The following is a 7,773-nucleotide window of genomic DNA, read 5'->3' on the forward strand; positions in this document are numbered from 1 at the left end:
TGCGTTAAGTTTGTTCCTCTGTATTGGCAACTGCCCTTTGGTACCAAAAAATACCCTTAAATATAATTTCCTACAAAATGTTTTCACTTCACCCAAAGTGAACGCAAATGAAGGAAAGAACGTGGGAACAAACTTTGTGCCTTTAAGCAAAACACTTACTGCTGTTTCCTTTAACACTAAATCCGCCAAATTAACAATATTTAGTGCTTTGTTTGCCATTCTATTACCACCAGCAATAATTTGGTTTGCAAGAGTCACCAACTCCTTCATACTATCACCATCGGTTAATGTGAATGTACTATGTACTGAAAATACACTTGCCTTAGTCACAGCAATAAAAACGTTAACGTTAGTTCTTCTTGCATGTTGTATTAGAGTTCGGGAGACTGTTAGCAGGGAATGAGCTCACTATATCAGGAACAACACATACCTTAGTATGTCCAACAGGACACTTCAGTTTCTCTTTCCCTTTCCCTGGAATCTTCTTTCTCTGCCTTTGCCCCGATTCTGATTCTCCAAGCTTTCCATGTCCTCCATCTGATGGGGACCGCCAACCGTTTTGCTTACATCTTCAAAGTAGACACACTTCTGTCCATTGGACACCAGCTCACTCGAAGACACTGACGTATCGCAAGAGGAAGGACCTGAACATATTCTTCTGCCAGCTTGACGTGGGTGCCCTCTCTCATTACACTGCCATGAAAAGACTATGCCACTGTTAGTCTTTAATATCATGATTTCATTTTTTTTTTCCTTTCTATGACTTCCGACTCCACCTTGGTCAGACAAACTTATCTTAGTCAGCTCTAGCAGCTTGAGAGTCTAGGTGTGTGTAAGGTGCCCTGAAGTTTCGGAAAGTGGCCATCTGTTATATCCTTGACAGGCTATCATCTATGTAGCTAAAGCTAGTGCAGCAGTGATCATTTGAACAGTTGTGGGAAGTTTATCTTGGACAACCATACTTTTGCATTCTCCAGCCCTTGACCCGTGCATTCGATTCTAGCACCTTAGCTTATCTGAATTTGTATTATGTGGGTACTACTTGGGTCTTTATCCCTCTACACCGCTGAATTGGGCAGTTTTCCAACCTTATTGATATTGCACACAAGCACCTGTGTTTTATTAATTTCATGGTCTGAAGTTTACTGGGATTTTTTAAGTAAAAGTCTCAGCCAAAGTATTTGCTTTAGTTCTTGCTGTGTATTTTGGGTAGTAGAGGATCATGATTAATTATAACATCCCTCTATTTTTTGATGAGAAAAAGTACTGTGCCTGTTGAGAAAAATGGTAATTTAAAGAATTATTACCACTTTGGAGACAAATTAAGTGTATGTATTGTCCTTTTTTCTCATATGAACTCTAGATTGTGTTTTTAAAGTAAAAAGCTCCTAAACCAAAACTGGGGGAGATTAATTTGCTGTTTTTATTTAGCAGATATTTGGAATATATCCCTCGTGCCCCCCCCTTTTTTTTTTGCAATGTAGTTGCAGAAATTGAAAAAGTGAACAAAATACAATATTGTCCAGTAATACAGAACAGTAAAAGGGAAAAGTTGAAAGAAATATTTTTAAATAGTACTGCTGAAGCTGATGCATATGTGTCAAAAAATTGTCCAGTGTTGGACCCTAATAAAGAGGTATACCAAATGCAGTGCAGCTACATTCACATTGCTACTCTATATGGCATTTAAGTTGTTTTGTTTGATGAAGGAGGTAAGTGTAGAAAGCTGTTGACTAGTGTAGTGCACAGGAATGAAAGAAGGGGTGGTACATGTTAAGAGCATCGGAGTAAGAAAATGTTAAAGCTATAGAGTAATGTTTAATAGATGCCAGTGTAGGGCTTTGTTTGTGTAATGAAGGAGGCTGTACTCGAGTGTACTGACAGAAAAGCAAATTTATCATTAAGTTGGAGCCAGCACACCACCTTGGATAGTATGGTGAATATTTTTGAGTGCTCCCATGATAGTGACGCATGCAGTTTTGTGATTTTTTTAAATAGTTTTGGCACATATTGATAGAGACACAAATGTTTAGGAAAAAGTACAGCTTTAGTAATTGCAAGCTTGCCTTATTGCTTAAAAGGTTGTTAGTGGTATTACATGCATAGAAAAGAGCATTTATATTATTTTACTTCTCTTGCTGTGGTTGAGTAGAAGAGCATGTGATTGCACAAGCCAAATAAGAGGTTTTATTTATATACTGTACTGATTGCAGGCGGCACCATTTAGGATGGTAAGTTTTCCATTGTTTCTTCTATAAGCTGCTGTGATCAGAGTTCCCAAAGACTTGCTATGGTTTTAAGATCAGCTTTAAGTTGAGCCAAAATAGAACTGAATGAATCTCGCACTCCACTGGGCTGCTGATTTTTCCAGATTGGTGTCCTCTGCATATAAGATGGTTATTCCTGTCCTGTGGGATTTAAAGGAATTTAGTATAAATGGTGGTAGCAGTGGTCCAAGGATGAAGCCTTGTGGAATGCCAAGATATGCCGACTAAAGAGATGATTGAGTGATAGTGGACTTTTGTTACAGCTGGAGTTGAGAAAAAAATCCTAATGTTTGTTTTACATGGGCATTGTTGGTTGTCAGTGAATTTGATTGAATGTGCAAAGGCCCAAATGTTCTAATACATTAAACCTCTTGAGTTATTCCTTGGAAAAGGGGAAGGTGAACATCAGAAGGAAGTAATGTCTTATCACCATTTCTGCCATTCCCCTCCAAAAAATTTCCATCATGAAATTAATTTTTACTCCGAGGACCTGACTGAGCCTTTCCAGGAGTGTGTAAACTTGCCAAAGTATGGCCTACAAGTCAACACGCAGAAAGACTGACCAGTTCGTTAGCTGTATGAACACCATTTTTGTTATCTTTTCAACATTTCCACATTTGTAAACTGGAGGTATCAATGGGATTGCAAGGTGGCTGTACCCTGAGAAATAGGTTGATTAGAGCTTTCCCAATGAGAAAAATAAAAATGATGTAAAGATGCCAGTAAAGATTAATGATCTGCGTAAAATTCAGTTACTTTTGTCACTAAATCACCTTGATTTAAACAACAGAAAAAAGAAGAAAGAAAATGTACTAGAAAAGAAAAACTGGTGAGGAAGAGGCTTTGCTGCTGCTGTTCAGCTAAATGCAGTTAATGTTTCAGCTTTGGTTGAGGAAATGGCTTCCAGTAGTCTAGATGGGAAATAATTGCATGCAGATTTGAGACATTAGAGAGGGAAAAATCAGTTTGTTCTATGCATGTGTATAAATATATAAAATGTATGTATGAAAAATATATCCACACAATAAAAGATCGTAGTGGAAGAAGCTCTATATATATAATATATATATATATATATATATATATATATATATATATATATATATATATATATATATATATATATATATACAGTCAAATGACAAAAGGCTGGATAGAATAGCAGAGTCTTTAAGTAGATGTTCAGGTGAGCTGATAAAACTGAAAAAAAAAAAAAACATTGAAATGAAGGAATGAAAGACTGAATATGAGGTTGCTCAAGAATAACAGTTTCAGAAAATAGAAGATAGAGCAAGTAGAATTCTCCTTTACCAGAAAAACTGAAAGGAATAGAGCACATTCATTTTATGAATATGCAAATAAGTAACTGGTCTGGTGTTCTGCAGCCTTAGTTATTAACTGAAAGGACACATTTTGTGTATGCTCTAAACTCAGCCAAGAGAAAGCAGCTGATAACGTTATGTTAGTAAAGATGCAGTCGAATCAACAGAAAAAAGCTGGCCCTAATAAGTGTGGCAGGATTGAGTATTAAAACTTTGGGATACCAGGGTGTGGTAAATGAATTTCCACTGTATACCAGGCAGAAGAGAAGGGATTTTATTCTGTGAAATCACAGGATGTGAGTGAGATCTGTTTCTATAACCAGTTGGTTTTATAAGAATTGTTTTTTCCTGGAGGATTGAAGACATTTTTTTATCCAGACTATACTAGAGGAGATAAAAAGTTTACCCAGCAAAGACAGATTCAGCAAGCTACTTGCTTTTCTGACAATAGCAAAGCCCATAGAGAGAATTTGCCAATGAAACTACATTTTCCCCCAAAGAAATAAGATTGAGTGGCATAAAAAAACAAACAATAGACCATCAAAATTAGCAGTGTATTGGAGTTGAACCACCAGAGGCTAATGTTGGGTGCACAGAATGATGAAGGCTAGCAATAATGTTCAAGTAGGAAACAAATGGAAGAATATCACTTTTTTTGAGATGTAGTTGAGACATGAGAACTGTGCTTCTACAAGACATCTTGACTTAGACTAACACCTTGTTACCTGTGTTAAATTGGTTTGGTGGACTCTAGAGCATAATTCCTACTTTGCCATTAACGCTTAGAAAAAATAGTGAAGGGATTGCAGATGTAAGTGAATTTATTTAACTTTGTGTACTGGGAAAGTCCACTTTGATAATCCCATATTGTAAGAGGTCGTCCCAGGGAGAAAAGCTTGATTTGCTTACATTGCATTATACTTTAAGTTCCAGTTAAACAAAGAGCAGTTGCATTTCTATTTACATTATACACAAGTAGTAGTTTCATTTATACATTTTAAGATTTTACAGAGGCGGAAGTTACTAAAGAGTAAAGTTTGTGCTCCTCATAAAATGAGTCTAATTTATTGAAGGAGATTTCATGTTATGTTAAGCAGTTCTGTATAGTGTGCAAAGGTATTTTGTATGCGAGATGGGGATTCTCATTATAGTAGGAGTCTTAAAATACAAAAGTACTTTTTACTTGACTAATTTATCCAGGGTTATACTGTAACAAGATAAAGGGTGAATATTGGGTATATGATAATGTGATCTTGGATGGCTGGATGAAGACATGAGTGTTCTTGATTATATTACATATGCAATAAATATTTTGTTTTTATACAGATGGAAGTATAGATTAATCTTATGTGCTGCATATAAAGGATATTTTTCAAAGAAAACTGGCTAGATAGTAGTTAATATGGAAACCAGTATTTAAAAAAAAAAAAGCTATGTTTTGCATCAGTAAAGCCTGGTTTATTTCTGTCAAATGCAAACAGCTGGAGATGGTGAGTCTTAAGTTATGGACAGTTATCAGGAAATGGCTGAATAATGTGCTCTGGAGCATTTGTGTAAGCAGCCTTCATGAATAATATTTTTAAAAGTTAAGTGGTAAGCAGTTCAAAGAAAATAAATAAATTATACTGAGTGAAGTAAATTCCTTTAACATTCCTGACAGCATTAGTATTTGTATATTAAATGTAACCATGCAAAATGTACTTAATTAGGTTCATAGGTTGATACTAGGCTATCTGCCCTAGGGCATTTACAAGCCCTAGCCAGAGTGTTTGGCTTTCGCCACCCTTCTTAGATTAGTTGACTGTGCCTCTGTATAGTAGGTCACAGAAGATAGCCCATTTAAGGTTAGTTTACCATGCCTCTGTGTAGCAGTGACACAGAAGAGATCCCAGCGGTAAATTTACGATCTCCCATCCAAACATCAAGATTCTTCTTGAAAAGGGTCATTGAGGGGCTCTGTCTGACATGGATAGGGATTTTGTTCCAGAGTGAGGGGAGCCTCTGGGATATGAATCTGTCCCTCCAGCATGTTCTATTTATCTATGTGCTGAGGTTTAAGTCACTGGAGCATGTAGCTCTGGATTTGGATTTCTTGAGGTGGAGCATGTCCATTAATTATGGGTTGGACATGGCTTTATACGTCAGACACAGATCGCCTCTGAGTAGGTGATAAGCAACTGAGTAGAGCTGGAGTTTCTTTAGCCTAACTGCGTAGGGCATCTGAGTCCCTTGATCCTCTTAGTGAGGTACATTTGGGGTCTTTCTAGTTGTAGCAGGTGTCTGGTAAGGTACATCACAAATGGGGCATTGTATTCAATTATGGGCCTGATGAGTAGAGGGGCACAATGACCTCTCTTGATCTAGATGTGAACCCCTTCATGATAAGGTGGGCTATATAGAATGTCTTTCTAACCACTTTGGCAATGTGATTGTCAAAGGAGAGATTGCAATCTACTTGGGTCCCCAAATCCCTAATTACTTCCGTACTTAATGGATTACCACCTATGTGGTAATTTGTGGGCACTTTGTTTTTCCCAAAGGGGATGACTATGCACTTTGTGGCATTTATCTTTAGGCCATGGCTCTGGCACCGGTTATCCGTCTCTGTGAGACCTTTTTGGAGGATGCTTGTGTCAGCCGGCGAGTCGATTATGGCCCCCAGTTTGCAGTCATCTGCAAACTTTGTCAGCCATAGTCGTCCTGTGTTAGCCTGTACCTCAGAGAAATATATACCGAACAAGAGAGGTCCCAGGACTGAGCCTTGTTGGACGCCACTTGTAACTGGTTTAGAGTCTGACATTGTCTGATATTGCGTCGAAGGCTTTTGCAAGGTCAAGGTAGGCTGTGTGGGCTACCTTCCCTTCGTCTGTGGCCTTGGTGACGGTTTCAAAAAAATTGACCAGGTTCAAGAGGCAAGATCTGCCCTTAACAAAGCCGAATTGGGTAGGATCCAGTGTTTGGAGGTTCCCAGTGTCTTTGTTTGAGTTCCATGATACGCTCCATAGCTTTGCAGACCAGGCTAGTTACGCTTATAGGGCGATGGTTTCCGGGGTCCGTTGTGGCACCACCTTTATGGAGGGGGGCCACTGTTGCTGTATGCCATTCTTTGGGTACATATCCTGCTGTCAAGGCTGAGACTGAACAGTGATTTTAAGTGAGGGTTCAGTTCTTCTTGGAGCTCATGTAAAACGCAGCCCAGGACACTGTTCAGTCCCATTGATGCTGTGTTTTTTGCTTTGGAGATGGCAGCTCTCACTTGTGCATCTGTGATGTCAGGGAGGCTGCACTCTGTTGGGATAGTCATTTGCTCATTTTGGGGGGAGGGGGGAGTTTGCACTGAACCTGTCTGCCAGGATGTTGGCAATGTCTGTGGGTTCAGTGTATTTTTTGTCATTTTGCACCAACTCAGAGCATATCTGGGAGTTTCCACCCAGGTTTCTGACATAACTAAAGAAAGCCTTGTGATTAGCTTTACCGTCTTGTGCAATTTTTCTTTCGAAGCTTGCCTTAGATGATTTTGAGGGATCATAGTTTCTTAATAGTACTGATCAGAGTTGCCTTCCCTTTCGGGGATTTGCTCTATCATGTAGTAGCTTCCTCCTTCTGTTGTACAGCTTATTTATGGCTGGGGTCCACCAGACAGGTCTCCTGCCTTTGGAGGAGTGTGTCTTGTTTTTTTATGGGATGGCATGATCCATGCATTCCTGTAGGTATCCATAGAATGCGTTTGTGTAAAGGACACTGCACTTTGGGCCGTATTTTCCACTGGCCCTGGGGCTTTGAAGGATTCCACCTCGGTTTTGGGAAGTGGGAAGTTTGCTTTTGAGAGGTTTTTGACCGTGGTTTCCTTTGCTTGGGGGTAGGGGCGGGATATGGATGTCAATAGTGATTAATTTATGGTCAGATCTTACCAATGAAGGGGTATACCTCTGGTATGGAACATAGAGTCCCCAAGTTGGTGATGATCAGGTCCAGTATGTTTTCCCCTCTTGTGGGAGTGACCAGTTGTTTCATAGCATTTGAGTTTATAAATTCTAGGAACCGTTGGGCTAGGTTGTTGGGGCTTGAGTAGTGCTCCCAGTCTGTTTGAGTAGTTAGTCATCCAATATAATGGTGTTTGGAGAGACCTTCATATTCTCCAGTGTCTTCAGGAAAGCCATTCATTAAATTGTAAAAACCCCAAA

The 7,773-nt window shown here is 39.0% G+C and overlaps 1 protein-coding gene across 1 annotated transcript in view; it reads right to left on the bottom strand.

Moving 5' to 3' along the window:
- Window positions 1-7,773, bottom strand: part of HUWE1 (HECT, UBA and WWE domain containing E3 ubiquitin protein ligase 1) — a gene marked incomplete in the record, with an annotated part of 5,008,559 nt that overhangs the window by 2,725,785 nt on the left and 2,275,001 nt on the right.

Source organism: Protopterus annectens, chromosome 8.part0 (assembly GCF_019279795.1).
Source record: "Protopterus annectens isolate FY-2018-M chromosome 8.part0, PAN1.0, whole genome shotgun sequence".
NCBI classification, from domain to species: domain Eukaryota; kingdom Metazoa; phylum Chordata; order Ceratodontiformes; family Protopteridae; genus Protopterus; species Protopterus annectens.